We start from the raw sequence: 16,676 nt of genomic DNA on the forward strand, positions 1-16,676 counted from the left end.
GTAGGTTCAGACCGATGAGTAAATTGTGTTATAACTATGTGTGTTATTACCGAAATGAAAAGTAAGTGAGTAAATGTCAATTTTGTGGATCTCTGTGATTTATTATGATCAAACTAAGAAAGTTTTGTTAGTTAAAGCACTGAAGCGTAAGTTCGGAGTAGGGGAAACTAGGTGGGATCTAGAGAACACAACGAGAGAAAGTTACCCTATCTTATTTTCCGGTAAGATTTTCGGGGACGAAAATCCCTAAAGGGGGGGAGAGTTGTGACACCCCTAATTTGACCCTAGTCGGAAAGTGGTTTCGGGACCACAAAACCGAGCCACAAAAATAATTAATTGTTATATTTTATGCTTATTATTTATGAATAAGTATGTATGAAAATTTCATGCTTTAATTTTGTCATTTGGATGTGAAATAAATAAAAAGGGGCTTATGTGAAAAATCTTGAAAATGTCATAGGTTAATTGGTAGTGGCTAAAAATTTGCATGGTTTGAAGCATGAGGGACTTGCATGTCAAACATTCCTTTTTCTTGGTAGTGGACGGCAAGGATGGGCATGAATGACACATTTTGGCATTTTGTATGTTATATTTTAGTTAAATAATATCAAATAGTTTTATAATAAATCAAGTTATTATATGTCATAAATTATAAGAGGAAGTAAATAATTAAAAGGGTGAGAAAAAAAAACAAACAAAGTTGGGTCTTTCTTCTCCTCCATTGCCGTAGCCTAAAGGGGGGGGAAGAAAGTTTGGTTCTTTGATTTTTGGCTTAGAAGATGGCTAGAATGAGGTATGTATTGAATGGTTCTTGAAAACCTATGCATGTTTGAGATGATTAGTTCAAACTCTACTTATCCCATAGATTAAACTTAGAATTTTGAGGTTTGAGATTCGGTCAATAAGCTTGAAACTCATAGTAGTTTGTTTTGGTAAGCTTGGTATATGGATGATAGATGTGTTTTGGTTTTGGTTTGATAATGATGTTAATGATGGTGATTTTCGGTCATGCATTAACTTAAATTGTAAGTATGATTTATGGTATAATTTGTGTGATGGAATGGTCTTGAGATTTGGCTTGATTAAATGGGTAAAATGCTAAGTGTTTTAAAGATGATGTAATGGTTATTTCGGTTTATGTGAAGTAAATATAGATGATGGTTATAAGTGTTTTATGATTTGATAATAGTGATTAAATCTTGTAGTTAAGTAATTAGATATATATATATTAATAATGAATTTAGTTGTACTTGCTATGTGAGAAATGTGCAATGCTATAGGTATTTGATTATTAGATATGGTTATTTTAAGTTGATTTGTAATGGTATGATTGCATTGATGAATTGGTTTGGAAATGGTGGGAAGAATTGGCTATTATGCTTGATACTAATGCGAATATGAGAATGTTGTACTTGAAAAATGTAGGTGAACATGACAAGTGTATTCGGCTTAGGGCATAAAGGATATGAAAATTTGGTATTTATTTTTGATTGTGTGTGTATGACCATGAATAATTGGCTGCACAAATATTATGAATACATAATGTATGATAAATTTATTAAGCTACAAAACATTATACATGATCGGCCAATGTAAATTATTTGAGTAAAGTATATCTTGATGGTACATTTCGGCTAGTATAAAATGTATATGGATGTCGTATGACTATGTTTAATTTGGGAAGTAAATTGTTTGATTTAGCTCAAGAGCCTAGAGGATCAAAGTTGGATAAGGGAAAGGAAAAAGTGATAGAATAGCCGTCGTAATCGTTCGGCAACTTCCGAGGTAAGTTTTAAGTGATTAAACGTTGAGTAAATTCAATCATAGTAGGACATAATGAGTTGATTTAATAAGATATGATGTGGCCATGATATGTCTTAAACTCAAATGGTAAGTTCATAAGTGTTTGGACTTGGAAATTTAAGAGCAAATTGTAATAACTTGCTTAGGACAGCAGCAGTAATGTGATTTTAGAAAATCACTACAAATTGTTGGTGTGGAATTATAGGCTGAATAAAATATGTAATCAAAGCTTAATTAGTCTAGTTTCTTATAACAGAGACCGTGTAAGCAAAGAAATTTCCTATAAAGAGATATTTAAAGTTGTGTGAGACAGTGTCAGAGTGACTCCGAAATCCCCTGTTCTGTTTTTAGAAAATAATTGTAATTTGTACAAAAATTGTTATAAGATAAAATTTATATGCGTAGACTCCTTAATGAGTCTAGTTTCAAACGAAATCAAATAGAACATATTTTGAATTCTGTACAATGAGAAATTTGATTCGTAGTGAAGAGTGGTCAGATTAGTCAAACAGTGAAACAGGGGAAACTTTAAGAAAAATCTGGTATTGATTGGCCAAACCTAAAATTCTGAAAATTTTATGGATGGAAGATATATGAGTCTATATTCAGGGAAAATTAACGGAAATTGATTTTGAGTTTTGTAGCTCCAGTTATAAATAATTTAGTGACTATTGCTTAGGAAAAACAGCTTGTAGTGAATATGTGAATTTGTTGTAAACATTGATGAAACTATTTGAGTTGCTTATAAGCTATTGCTGAAATTGATGTACAAGATAAATATATATGTGTGTGGTAAAGCCGGATGGCTAATGTGAAATATGTATGAGATATGTATATGTGGTAAAGCCGAATGGCTAATGTGAAATATATATGCGATATGTATATGCGGTAAAGCCGAATGGCTAATGTGAAATATGTATGAGATATGTATATGAGGTAAAGCCGAATGGCTAATGTGAAATATGTATGAGATATGTATACGTGGTAAAGCCGAATGGCTAGTGTGAACTATGTATGAGATATGTATACGTGGTAAAGCCGAATGGCTAGTGTGAAATATGTATGAGATATGTATACGTGGTAAAGCCGAATGGCTAATGCGAAATATGTATGAGATATGTATATGTGGTAAAGCCGAATGACTAGTGATTCGGCTAGTGTGAAATATGTGGGAGATGTGTGTATATTGTGGCCGAATGACCAAATGTGAAAGGTGTGTATTATTAGATATTTGATGAGGCAAATGAATTACAAATATGACAGTCGATGTGAATGTTGTAACATGAGAATAAATGTACATGAAACTTGGAAATATATTCTGGGTAAGACCCGATGACTACGTGTGGAGATTATGTCCGGGTAAGACCCGATGACTACGTGTGGAGATTTTGTCTAGGTAAGACCCGATAACTACGTGTGGGGACTATTCGAGCTAAAGGTTTCGCTGAAGATTCGAGTAAAGCATAAGATTATACGACCTCACAGTAACGATTGGTAATAAATATGTTCAATGCGTTAAGCTGGTCAGGTATGTATTTTGAGATTATATTTAAGCTTGATTTGGACTAAATCACAAGGTCGTTATGTGATGCATATGTGAGTAAAGCAATAAGACTATTCTATGATTATTGTGCGTTTGGTCAATGTGGAAAGTTAGGTGAAAATGTGTAATGTACCTATGTTTATAAGAGATCACTATCAAGTGAGAATTTATCTGCCTATTATATATGATGAGATGGGCATATTCGGTAAAGGGATGGTATGCCCGAAGGAAGAGTGAAATAAAAATACGAACAACTATGTTATAATTTGATTGTTATCTATTGACACTGCTTAAAACTTACTATGCATTGAAATGCTTACTCCGTTTACTTTGTTTCCTCTGTTTTATAGATCTCATTTGGAAGCTACAGGCTCGGGGATCGTCAGCAACTAGTCACACTATCACTATCCACTGCTTGTTACTGTTATGTTTTGAATTATTTTATGGCATGTAAAGAATAGACCAGTGGCCGAAGAATATTTTGGTTAATGTATATAAGCCATGCGAAAATGGCATCTTTTAAATGTGTACTTATAGCAGTTAAATTGTATCCCTGACTATCTTTAGTATTTACCTAAAGGAACTTTCTTTATAAATATATATATATATATATATTCAAAATTTTTACTGTTCGGATATGAGTTTCAAGTCCGGTAATGCCCCTTTACCTATTCCGGCGACGGATACAAGATAGGGGTGTTACAGTCCTTATATGGTTATTTGACCATTAAACTGTAACATTCCAAATTAGGGTCTAGTCAGAACAGAGGTTTTGAGACCATAAATCTAAAATAGAAATAACTATTTTATGATTATTTGATGGCCTATGACATGATTGCATGTTTGTGTGAAATTTTCATGAAGAAATTCTATGCCTAATATGTCCAACTTGACTTTAGGGACTAAAGTTAATAAGTTGAAAAATTGTGTTCTTGAAGCTTCAAGCATGAAATTGCATTGGATTATTAATTAGAGGTCCTTAAATAGTAATTTGACTAAGTTCTAAAATTTAGGACAAAAATGGGCATGAATAGGAAAATTTTGAAAGAAAGGCCTTACGGGCATTTTGGTCATTTGGTTAATAAAAGAATAGAAAGAGAAAAATAAAGCAAAAATGATGTCCATCTTCTCCTGAGGGTGCCAAAATTTGGGGAGTCTCCATAGCTAGGGTTTTCAACATTTCAAGCTTGATTGTAAGTGTTTCCAAGCCCCATTTTTATGTTCTTTACAGTTTTTTAAGTTCTCATCAACCGATCTAGCTATTTCTACCATTATTTTGAGCTAGGGTTCATGTATGAAATTTGACCCATGTGTGGAATGGTTGTATTCTGATGTTTCATGGTAGATTACGAAAGTTTGATTTGTGTTTAGCAACTTTTACTAAGTGATATCTTGTGAAAATGGTTAAAAAGGACTTATTTGTAAAAGATGAAGAAATGGATAGTAGAAATTTATTTTAATGAGAAATATGGGCTGATATGAGTTGGAATATGAATTGGCTAGGCTTGGGTAACCAATAAAATGCATGCATTTCATTTTACGAGCCTAGGGACTAAAGTGTAAATAAGTGAAATGTGAGGGGTAAAAAGGTAATTTTACCAAATATATGTTATGGGTTGATATGAATAATGTATGTATTGAACAAGTTAAATTTGGCATTATAGATTAAGAAAAACGTGATTCGGGTCTTGATCGAGGGAAAAACAAGGTCTACAAGGATTAAGCTCATTTCTATCATTTTCTACCGAGGTAAGTTCATTTGAAATTTATGCAACATGTACCATACTTTAAATGCTTGATATTGCATGTATGGTAAGTATATATAATTAATGTGATGTTGTACCATTTGTTTAAATGCTTACATTTTTATTATGAATGATGCTTTGATTACTCCTTGAGTATGTGATTGGTGCTAGAAGTATTGAAATTGACATTATGATCAAGCTCAACAGAAATGTGGTATCAAAGAATCTCGTTTGAACCTTAGGAATAGTCTAGGATACAAGTGACATGTCACTAGGAACTATGTGATCTGAACTCATTAAGTTATGGTCTGCGTTCATGATATATGTAACATCTGAGCTCATGGAGTTGTGGTCTGAGTTCATGATGTATGTGACACATGTTTTGGTGTTCCAGGTACTAGTCTCGTATATGCTATTAATGGCGAGGTAGTCCGACATGTGTTGCGGATACCTGATAGCCTGCATGAGCAGACCCGTGAGTTGCTCGAAAGTGAGCAACATGTGATTTAAGATATGAAGTACCATTGGCTACATATGGGGAACTTAGGTGCAAGTTTCCAATGTATTCGATAGTATTCTGAGTGTTCAATGGGTAGTCAAAGAGAACCTCAATGAGTAATTTTAAAGATTTTATCAGGACAAGAAAGTAAGTTATTACTTGCAAGTGGGCACAGATATGTATGTTGAACTTATGTGAATGACATGAAATATGATAAGCTCGTGATAAGAACATGTGTATATATATATGTGAAGATTAAGTTTATGAGATTTGATAAAATGCAAGATTATGTTCATTATGTCAAATGTATGATTAATGCTTGTTTAAGTTGCATTTTATTTACATGTGAACTCACTAAGCTTTAAATCTTAACCCCCTTCCTTTCTTTTCCTTATAATGTCGCCAAGCTAACTCGAGGATCGGAGGACGTCGTAGACTCGATCAAACTATGAATTGAACATTTGGGTATAGTTAGTCTCATCATTTTGAGTATGGAATGTATAGGGACTTGGTCATTTTGTTAAGTGTCATATTGGTTAGCTAAATATGTGGGCTCATGATGGTATTATGATTATTTTGTATATGGCCATGAGAGGTGGCTCATATTGATTATTTGGGTTGTAACCCTAATTATTGATGCATGTCTACAAATGTGCTTATGATTTAATGTGGTTATAGTTTCTTATGGTTAATGAGTGTAATGGATGGCATGTATGTTTGGTGTATGAAATATGATTAATGTATATGACAATAAAAGTGGTGAAAATGTCTAACTTGAAATTTGGTTAGAAAAGATGGTAGACAAATATGAAATTGGTGTGGAATGCCATATGAAAGCATGATTGTTTGAATAGGAGATATGTTGACATTACCAAGTCATAAATTAACCATGAATATGAATGCTTGAATGACCAAATGTGCCATGCTGCATGCCATGAAGTGGAATTGAGACAGTGAGTGTTTGAGGGTGGCAAATGGCTTGGAAAATAGCCTAAAAATTGTCCACACAGCTAGAAAAACGGGCATGTGTTTAGGTCGTGTTTGACACACGGTTCGCTCCCATGGGCGTATGATCCGGCCGTGTGTCCCCTGCACCCTAATTATGCAAAACAGAATGCCCATTAGTAAACACATGGGTTGAGACACGATCGTGTGTCTCATCTGTGTGAAGGACACGACCTTAGGACATGGGCATGTGCCCAGGCCATGTGAAGTCTGCACTTATTTTTTGGAATTTAATTCGCCACACATTCTAAGCACACGAGCGTGTGACTTGGCCATGTGACCTTATTTTGTTGATGACGTCATAGTGAGAGAGTTACATAGGCTGAGGACACGGGCGTGTGCGACCACACTGCCTACTTACATGGGCGTGTGACTATCCAAAAATAAGAAAATTTTCTAAGTTATCCCGAAGTCCTAAATGTTCTCGGATTAGTACCGAATCACCTCTAATGTATGTTTTGGGCCTCGTAGGCCCTCATAAGGGACAATTTGCATGTGATTGAAAAGTTTTTAATTTGGATGAAATTTTATGGCCCGGTTTTGTATGAATGTTCATGTTTAAGTTCGGTGATGCCTCGAACGCTGTCTCGGTGTCAGATACGGGAAAGGGGTGTTACATAAACTATGTGATGGACGGTAATGGGCATGTATTATAAGGTTTTCATATTATAATATAAAGGTTAATTTTGTAATTTAGTAATAATGATTAATAAAATAAAACATAAAGAAAGACACATGCATGTTCATCTTTTTTTTCATGGCCGAATATTGAGAAGAAAGAAACCATCTTAAAGCTTCTGAGTTCAGCAGTTAGGAGCCTTGGTTCAGGTATGTTCTTTGTTCGGTTTTTGATAACTTTTATGTTTTTGAGATCGCTGCTTCGTATACTAGCTAGCCCATGTTTAAATTTTCGAATTGGTTGAGGATTTTGTGTTTTGCCATTGATGATAGCTTGATGTTTTTTTTGTTTGATGATGAAAAATAAATATTTGTTGATAGATTATTATGTTTAATAAGTGATTTTTGATAAAAATGCTTATTGTGAAAATTGTAAATTAAAGGGTCAAAATGTGAAATAAATTAAATTAATAGGATGCTAGGGACCTAGGGAAAATTCGGCCAAGCATGAACATGTTGAAATTTTGAGTATTTTGTGTTGTTTTGAAATAAGGACTAAATATGTGGGCTCATGATGATATTAAGATTATTTTGTATATGGCCATGAGAGGTGGTTCATATTGATTATTTGGGTTGTAACCCTAATTATTGATGCATGCCTGCAAATGTGCTTATGCTTTAATGTGGTTATAGTTTTTTTATGGTTAATGAATGTAATGGATGACATGTATGTTTGGTGTATGAAATATGATTGATGTATATGACAATAAAAGTGGTGAAAATGTCTAACTTGAAAGTTGGTTAGAAAAGATGGTAGAAAATATGAAATTGGTGTGGAATGCCATATGAAAGCATGATTGTTTGAATAGGAGATATGTTGACATTACCAAGTCATAAATTAACCATGAATGTGAATGCTGGAATGATCAAATGTACCATGCTGCATGCCATGGAGTGGAATTGAGTATGTGAGTGTTTGAGGGTGCCAAATGGCTTGGAAAATAGCCTAGAAATTGTCCACACGGCTAGAAAAACGGGCATGTGTTTAGGTCGTGTTTGGCACACGGTTCGTTCCCATGGACGTATGATCCGGCCGTGTGTCCCCTGCACCTTAATTATGCAAAACAGAATGCCCAGTAGTAAACACATGGGTTGAGACATGATCGTATGTCTCAGCCGTGTGAAGGACACGACCTTAGGACATGGGCATGTGTCCAGGCCATGTGAAGTCTGCACTTATTTTTTGGAATTTAATTCGCCACACAGTCTAAGCACACGGGCGTGTGACTTGGCCGTGTGACCTTATTTTGTTGATGACATCATAGTCAGAGAGTTACATAGGCTGAGGACACGGGCGTGTCCCGAGCCACACCGGGCGTGTGCAACCACACTGCCTACTTACATGGGCGTGTGACTATCCAAAAATAAGAAAATTTTCTAAGTTATCCCAAAGTCCTAAATGTTCTCAGATTAGTCCCGAACCACCTCCAATGTATTTTTTGGGCCTCGTACGCCCTCATAAGGGACAATTTGCTTGTGATTGAAAAGTTTTTAATTTGGATGAAATTTTATGGCCCGGTTTTGTATGAATGTTCATGTTTAAGTTCGGTGATGCCTCGAACCCTGTCTCGGTGTCAGATATGGGGAAGGGGTGTTACATAAACAATGTGATGGACAGTAATGGGCATATATTATAAGGTTTTCATATTATATTATAAAGGTTAATTTTGTAATTTTGTAATATTGTAATAATGATTAATAAAATAAAACATAAAGAAAGACACATGCATGTTCATCTTTTTTTCCATGGCCGAATATTGAGAAGAAAGAAACCATCTTGAAGCTTCTGAGTTCAGCAGTTAGGAGGCTTGGTTCAAGTATGTTCTTCGTTCGGTTTTTGATAACTTTTAAGTTTTTGATATCGCTGCTTCGTATACTAGCTAGCCCATGTTTAAATTTTCGAATTGGTTGAGGATTTTGTGCTTTGCCATTGATGATAGCTTGATGTTTTTGTTGTTTGATGATGAAAAATAAATATTTGTTGATAGATTATTATGTTTAATTAAGTGATTTTTGATAAAAATGCTTATTGTGAAAATTGTAAATTGAAGGATCAAAATGTGAAATAAATTAAATTAATGGGATGCTAGGGACCTAGGGAAAATTCGGCCAAGTATGAACATGTTGAAATTTTGAGTATTTTTTGTTGTTTTGAAATAGAGACTAAATTGTGAAAATGTGAAATGGTTGGGACTAAAGTGCAAAATGCCTATTTATGTATTTGAGGATTAAATTGAAAAAATATATAATTAAATAATTAAATTTGTATTAATTTAGATCAAGAAAGGAAGAAATCAAATTTGGATTGGGTGAAGTCAAAAGTTGTTGAATAGTCATTTCGGTCTATTTGTTTTCGTACGAGGTAAGTTCATAAGTAAATAAATGTTATTCAATTCAAATGTATATATATTATATGTGCCAAATTGAATTGTAATTAAATATATATGTGCCAAATTGAATTTAGTATGGGAAGATTTGGTTTCAAGCTTGAATTGATTGAATTACGACGTCCGAAAGCCCCATACGAACCAGAGGAATAGTATAGGATACGTATGTCATGACATTAGGACTTCCAAGGTGTGATTTCATGTAAGACCATGTTTGGGACATTGGCATCGATATGAGATTATGTGTAAGACCATGTCTAGGACATTGGCATCATATATGATTCTTATAAGACCCTATCTGGGACAGAGGCATCGATATAGGATAACATGTAAGACCATATCTGTGATATGGCATTGTATGTGATATATGTGTTTCCGAGTATCCTTAACGATTCTGAATGGTTCTGTAATGCCCAAAATATAGGTACTTATTTTCTGTATGTTGTGTAACTCAAATGCATGCTTGTTTCAATGGTTAAGTGTCCTTGAAAGTGCCTGAGAAGTCCTGGGTTCAAGCTTGAGCATTTGCAAAAACTTTGTTTTTAGGAAATTAACCCTTGCTGTAGTTAGTAGACTTTTAAATTATTGTGGGTAAAATATGTCACAAAGGGCTTGCTAGTCTAGGGGTGAGTGGCGTGTGGGGTGTTCCTTGGGACCTGAGGTTCGAGGCTTGGCAAGGCAAATGGAGCATTTTATTTTTGCTACAAGTGCTGGGGAAGTTTCCTTGGTTGACCAAATTTGAGGTGTTTGATTGATTCGAGGAGAGAGATAAGGGAGGAAAAAGCAGAGTTTGACGTATGGTAGAGTTGTACTGAAATTGTGTAGGGGGCATAAGGATTTTCGACTAAGTTCCTATTCTCTAATACTTTCAGCATTGTGGTTGGTTTCTTTTGTTTCTAAAGCCGTGTTGTGCTATTTCAGGTATCTTTTAGTCCTTTTTGCTTGTGATTCTACTCCTCTCTCCAACCCTCTTGTCCACTTTTTTTTCTCCTTCTTGGTTGAATACCTATTGTTTTCCTATCTCTCAAACCCTTTCGGCTTTAGCTTGGGATGATCGATTCTTTTCTGTCTTCTTCTTCCTTCTTCTCTCGAGTGCAATTGAATCTTTGTTGGTCGAATATTGCTCTTTCATTTACCATCTGTGTCCGACTTTTTATTTTGGTTATTCTCTGTTGATCGGGTGGTAAGTGCTGCTATTTAGATTCTATTTTTGTTCACCCCTCTCCCCTTTCTGACAAATCTATAGTTTTCTTTTAACACCTTCTTTTTCGGCTGACTATTGTTAGGGGAGTGATTGCGCTAGTTCTATGTTGTTGTAGCGGTGATCTTTATAAGGACTGTGAATTGATTACTTTTCTTCCTTAGTTTCAGCTTTACACCTTCGATAAGTGGTTGTGCTCTTGGTTCAATTTATGTGTGTGTACTGTGTTAGTTAATAAGTTCATTTGGAACACAGGTAATCTTTAAAGGAGTTCGTAATCAGTTGCATGTATCGATTTAAGGGTGGAATCTTCATTAGTACGGCAAAGGCAAGTATTAGTGGAAATTTTTGCGATAAATATAAGGAGGAGATGTTAATCCTATTGTCATTGATTAATGGAGTATTTTGATTGAATGTAGGCTTTGGACTCGTGGGCTACTGACGCATCTTCGTTTAAGGTGTGCAATCACACTACTATAATCATAAATTGGCAAAAGCCGGAAAACATGATTAGTGTTGCAACACGGCCGCGTGCTCGCTCGTGTGGTGAATCGATAGTAAAAAATGTGGGCGTTCGATTGTAAAGGCCACTATGAGCAATTTCATGGGCTTAGGCCGTTTTGGGCCATGTTGGGCCGAAATAGGCCATGTGGGCCCCATGAGCTCGTAGGCCCCATACCGGGTAAACCATACGAACGTGTGGAGATTATTAGGCCAAGCTATGTGGTTTACACAGTCATGGCCATTTTTGGGCTTTGTGGGCCACACGGGCGTGTAGGCACACATGGGCCATATTATGGGCTTGGGCCCATTTTCATTGATTGACTGTTAAGGTTGCACGGGTACTCGAGATGATTGTGGACCTACTATTGGGTCGGTAAGTATACTTAGCTCCCATACTAATGAAATGACTGTTATACCCTTATGATGTAAAATGACTAATATGTCCCTATGATTTGTACGACTGTATTCGAGCATGACCTTTTTTCCTACATGTATGATATTATGACATGACATGTTGATGGGGTGGGTTTGATATATTTGGAGGAAGTGTACTGTACTGGCAGCTCTGCTGCATATATTGTTTAGTGCCGCAACTGGTGCTATATTTTGGAGTGTAGGGATGGGTGGGTCGACTTTATCCCCACATGGAGTGTAGGGCTAGATAGAGAGGAGTGTATAGGATGGATGGGTTGGACTTCTGATTGTATTTCTGTCACTGTTACTGTAATGGGCTAAGGCCCACACTTCTACTGTTACTGTATTGTGCTAAGGCCCTAGCTGTTACTGAAACGGGCTTAGGCCCAAACTATGTTTTCCTATTGTATGACTGGCTGTTTGTTTAATTAGGGATTATACATTGAGTTTATGTAAACTTACCCTTCTGCATCTTTGTGCAGGTAATCCTTAGGCGGGACGGTGCTGCGAGGGACTCGACAGTGGCAACACAACCGCACTTGTTTTAACTTTTTAACTTCTACTTTATAAGTAATTTAGTTTGGGGTATTTGTTATGTAATAAAGCCTTTTTAGAGTTTTACTTTTGATTTGGGTTTTATTTATCTTGGATCATGTCTATTAGAAGTAGGTCGCGATTTTTCATAAGATTAAATGCTTTCTAAAGACCACCCCTTTGCAACATACTTTAAAAGCTTCCACAAGCAAACATTGTTTTTAAAGTGCAATAACAATCTATAATGATTAAACTTTTTGCCAAACCAACTTGAGTTTTTAACAGTGAACAAGATACCCTAAAGTTTTGTAAAAGATCACTATGAGGGTTTTTATATAGTACGGATTTTTTCAACAGAAGTTGCTTTTCAAATCACACTTCAATATGTCATCGCAGATTCGGCCATAATGTCTAGGCCAGGTTTGGGGTGTTACAGGTTCAAGGGGCAATGTCAAAACTAGTCGAATGTAAATTTGAGCTAAATGATTCAGTTACGTATGAAGTTTATTTGTTCATTGAAAAATAAGGTAAGTGTGGATACTTAATATGATCATATGAACTATATGAGAAATGTGATAATATATGTGTACGGAATTAATTATATTCGGCTATTTTGAAATGAATTATGAATGTTCTTGTGTTGATTATTTGCTTATGGTTTACTAAGCTGTCCAAGCTTACTTTGTGTGTTTATTCATTGTTTTATAGATATATAAAGCTAGTTTGAGCTCGGGGATAGTCAAGGATCATCATTACATTATCAATCTCTATTTCAGTACTTTGAAGCTTGTAAATATGTTATATGGCATGTATAGGCTAGTAATCAAATGGTATGTTTTGAATTGTGTTAATAGCCATGTGAATTGGCTTATGAATGATGTAGTTAATGGAAGTGTAATTAACTTATGATATGTGTTTGTAATTGCCATGGTATGAGTAAGATATGCCTTTGAATTTGGCTATTCGGTATGGTTTATTAATGACCTATGTTTTGATGTATAATTTAGCTTGTGAGTTGGTTTAAAAATGGTGTTTAGGTTGGTGTGTATTTGGCCTTGGTACTTCGTGTATTTTGGGAAATATGTTATATGGTTTATGATGTGGTTTTAATGTTTTATAATTTGGAAATGTTTGAATGAATAATTTTGTCAAATGGTAGATTGTTAATAATAAAAGTGCTTAGGTCATTTGTGAGATAAAATTTGATATAAGATGTGTACTTACATTCGGCTAATGCCAGGTAGAATATATATATGTTTTGTGATGCCGTAGGTATTTAGCCAAATTAATATGGTTGTCTGTTGATTAGGTGATTGATTATATGATGAATGAAAGTTGGTATAATAACGGGTGATATTTTTGTAAAGTATGAAATGCGTATGAATTAGTATGTTTTTGGCTGGAATTTATGTGTTAGTTGATGCCTGGTATAAATGTGCTGTCCGATTTTGGTAAATTGGTTTTAGGCAAAAATGCATTTAGAAATCTTTGTGTTATTATGGTCCGAATTGGGCATAGTTTGGATTTGTTTTAGCTATTCACTTGAATAAGATAAATAGTAACGAAATGTGTTGTTAAACTGGCATGTTTGATAATTAGCTAATAAAATAGATAGTTATATACAAATAAATGTTGTGATATATGTGTTTGGTATATGAAGTAAGGAAATATGCTTGTTTTTAATTTAGGTATCCGAATACCAAGTATTTGATGCCCTTATAGTTCGAATATTATTTTCGTAAAATGCATTTAATATGGTTTTGTTACATATTAGGTAGTTCGAATATGTGATTAAAAATGATATTAATATGATTGAAATTTTACAGCATGGTTCGTATATGTATTATAAGTAGTAAAACATGATTGGCTATATTTGGTTAAGTGTTTCTTATGTGGGAAATCGATTTATATGAATGAATAGATGATTACTATTTGATTGAAAATTATTGTGCAGGAATTTGATATGTTTTTGAATATGAAATGATTTATATGAGTATGCTAACTGTGTTTTGTCAGATAATGCCTTGTAACCTAATCCGGCGACAGATATGGGTTAGGGGCGTTACACTAGAACAGTTACAAGATGGAGATTTTGCATAGATTACCGAAAGTTGAACATGACGAATAGGAAAGATCATTTTCCTTTGAGGTTCTTGGACCAGATGCTGGATAGACTCGCAGGGAGAGACCATTAATGTTTTCTCGATGGTTACTCAGGGTACCATCGGATCGTAGTAGCATCGTAGGATCAAAACAAAACACCATTCACATGCCCGTACAGTGCATTTGCATTTTGACATATGCAAATTGGTTTATGTAATGAACTTGCTACATTTCAAAGATGTATGATGGCTATTTTCACTGACATGGTATAGAAGTATTTGGACAATTTTGTGGACGATTTTTCAGTGTTTGGAGACACTTATGATGATTTCTTAGCAAATCTAACCAAGGAACTAAGGCAATGTGAAGAAACAAACTTTGTTTGCAAACTCGAAACCCTATACGATTTTTCTATATATTTTTACCACCTTTTTACTTAATAAATATTTTAATCTTGAGTAATTGTTATTAAAATAAGTAAATTTTACTTAATTATTAATGCTGGACATGAATTTATAAAGTATGTGAAATTATGCTTAATTACATGATTTTTGTGCATATTTTGTATTATTTCATGTTAATTTATTAAATGGGTCATGTGGTTGATAATTTGACCCAGTAAAAGATGTACTAAAAGATGAACACGTCTAATTAATTATTGGACTAGGAAACTGTAACACCCCTAACCGGTAACCGTCATCAGATTAGGGTTACGAGGCATTACCAAATAGACAGAATATTTCAGACCAATTTAGAAACACAGATATCGCATACCATTAATACATAGGCAATCATCAACAATTCATCTCTAATGAAGGTCTATGAGACCTAACACATACTTTTAAGGACAGTTGGGACTAAATCGAACACATTCATAAATTTTAGAACTCAGAAAATTTTTCAATTCTGTTGAGGTCACACACCCGTGTGACCAGGCCATGCGTCTCACATGGGCACCAGACATGCCCATGTGAACCAGCCGCGCTAAAACAAGGCATACATACTAACTTTCACTCACAGTCGACAGACACGCCCGTATGCTATGGTCGTGTGATACTTAGCTAGCTACTGACTTCAGCCCACGGCCATATGACATGCCCAGGTGTCTTAACCGTGTGGTCTTTTGAGGTTACTTTTTTGCATACACAGCCACAAGGCACGCCTGTGTGCCGTGGCTGTGTCCCACAATGCGGGCTTGGTTTAAGCCAAATGGCCACCCCTATTTGGGTCATTCCTACAAGCAATATTAAACCACATTCATGCCAAAATTTTCAGCCAATTCCATGCTTAAAATGACCAAATCATATTAGATCATACAACATTACAAGCATACACCATTTGGCATCACCAACCAAATACCAAAACTATGCACAAACATAACATTTGCTAGCCAACTCTCATGGCATAACATATATACATATCAAAGGTTAAATATATAAACATTCTAGCCTATACATGACATACTTAAAATATTTACACTTTCAAAAGTACCAAATGAATTCGATAGTGTGGCGACAATCCTCGACTATCCCCGAGCCTGCAGTAGCTACGATAACTATAAAACATATAGAATTCACACAGAGTAATCTACAAAGAGCTTAGTAAGCCAAATACAATTAGTTTAACTATAAAGCATATAAATGCAAATTAACAGCAAGAATTCATAGCCATTTCACAGGATAGTTCATGAGCCTAACCATGCTCATTTGCTCGCATACATGTCATGCTTCACTTTCAAATTCCACATACTTCACATTCATTATTTCACAGAAATAGAGTCTTTCATATTCAGAAATTTAGTACGATATAAAATTACCTGTATAGATTATACATTTCATATATTCATTCCCATATCTCGTACTCTATCATCAGATGGTTCAAAAATGATACAGATACTCATAAATAGGTACAATGCCAACGTCCCAGACGTAGTCTTACATGTAATTTAGTATCGATGCCTCTGTCCTAGACATGGTCTTACACGAAATCAGATACGATGCCTATGTCCCAAACATGGTCTTGCACGTAAATCTCAAATCGAGGCCTGTGTCCCAGACACGGCCTTACATGATATGTCAGATCGATGTTCACATTCCTTTAGATACATACAGAGCTTTTCAGATACTAGCATATTATGAGAATTTAATCGAAATTCATTCATTAGGATCTCAAGGCCTTCCAATACAGATTACAGTTTGTATGTGCAGAATTAAGTCAATTGAACACGTAATTGTAATTTGACTTACCTCATACAGATTTC

At 35.0% G+C, this 16,676-nt stretch overlaps 1 long non-coding RNA gene across 1 annotated transcript; it reads left to right on the plus strand.

Annotated features, from left to right (window-relative positions):
- The first annotated feature begins 758 nt into the window (after positions 1-758).
- On the plus strand, positions 759-3,856 carry LOC128295340 (uncharacterized). The gene is made up of 2 exons (XR_008285712.1): positions 759-793; positions 3,697-3,856. It is a non-coding gene; the product is annotated as an uncharacterized LOC128295340 (long non-coding RNA).
- Positions 3,857-16,676: the final 12,820 nt, after the last annotated feature.

Source organism: Gossypium arboreum, chromosome 1 (assembly GCF_025698485.1).
Source record: "Gossypium arboreum isolate Shixiya-1 chromosome 1, ASM2569848v2, whole genome shotgun sequence".
Taxonomy (NCBI): Eukaryota; Viridiplantae; Streptophyta; class Magnoliopsida; order Malvales; family Malvaceae; genus Gossypium; species Gossypium arboreum.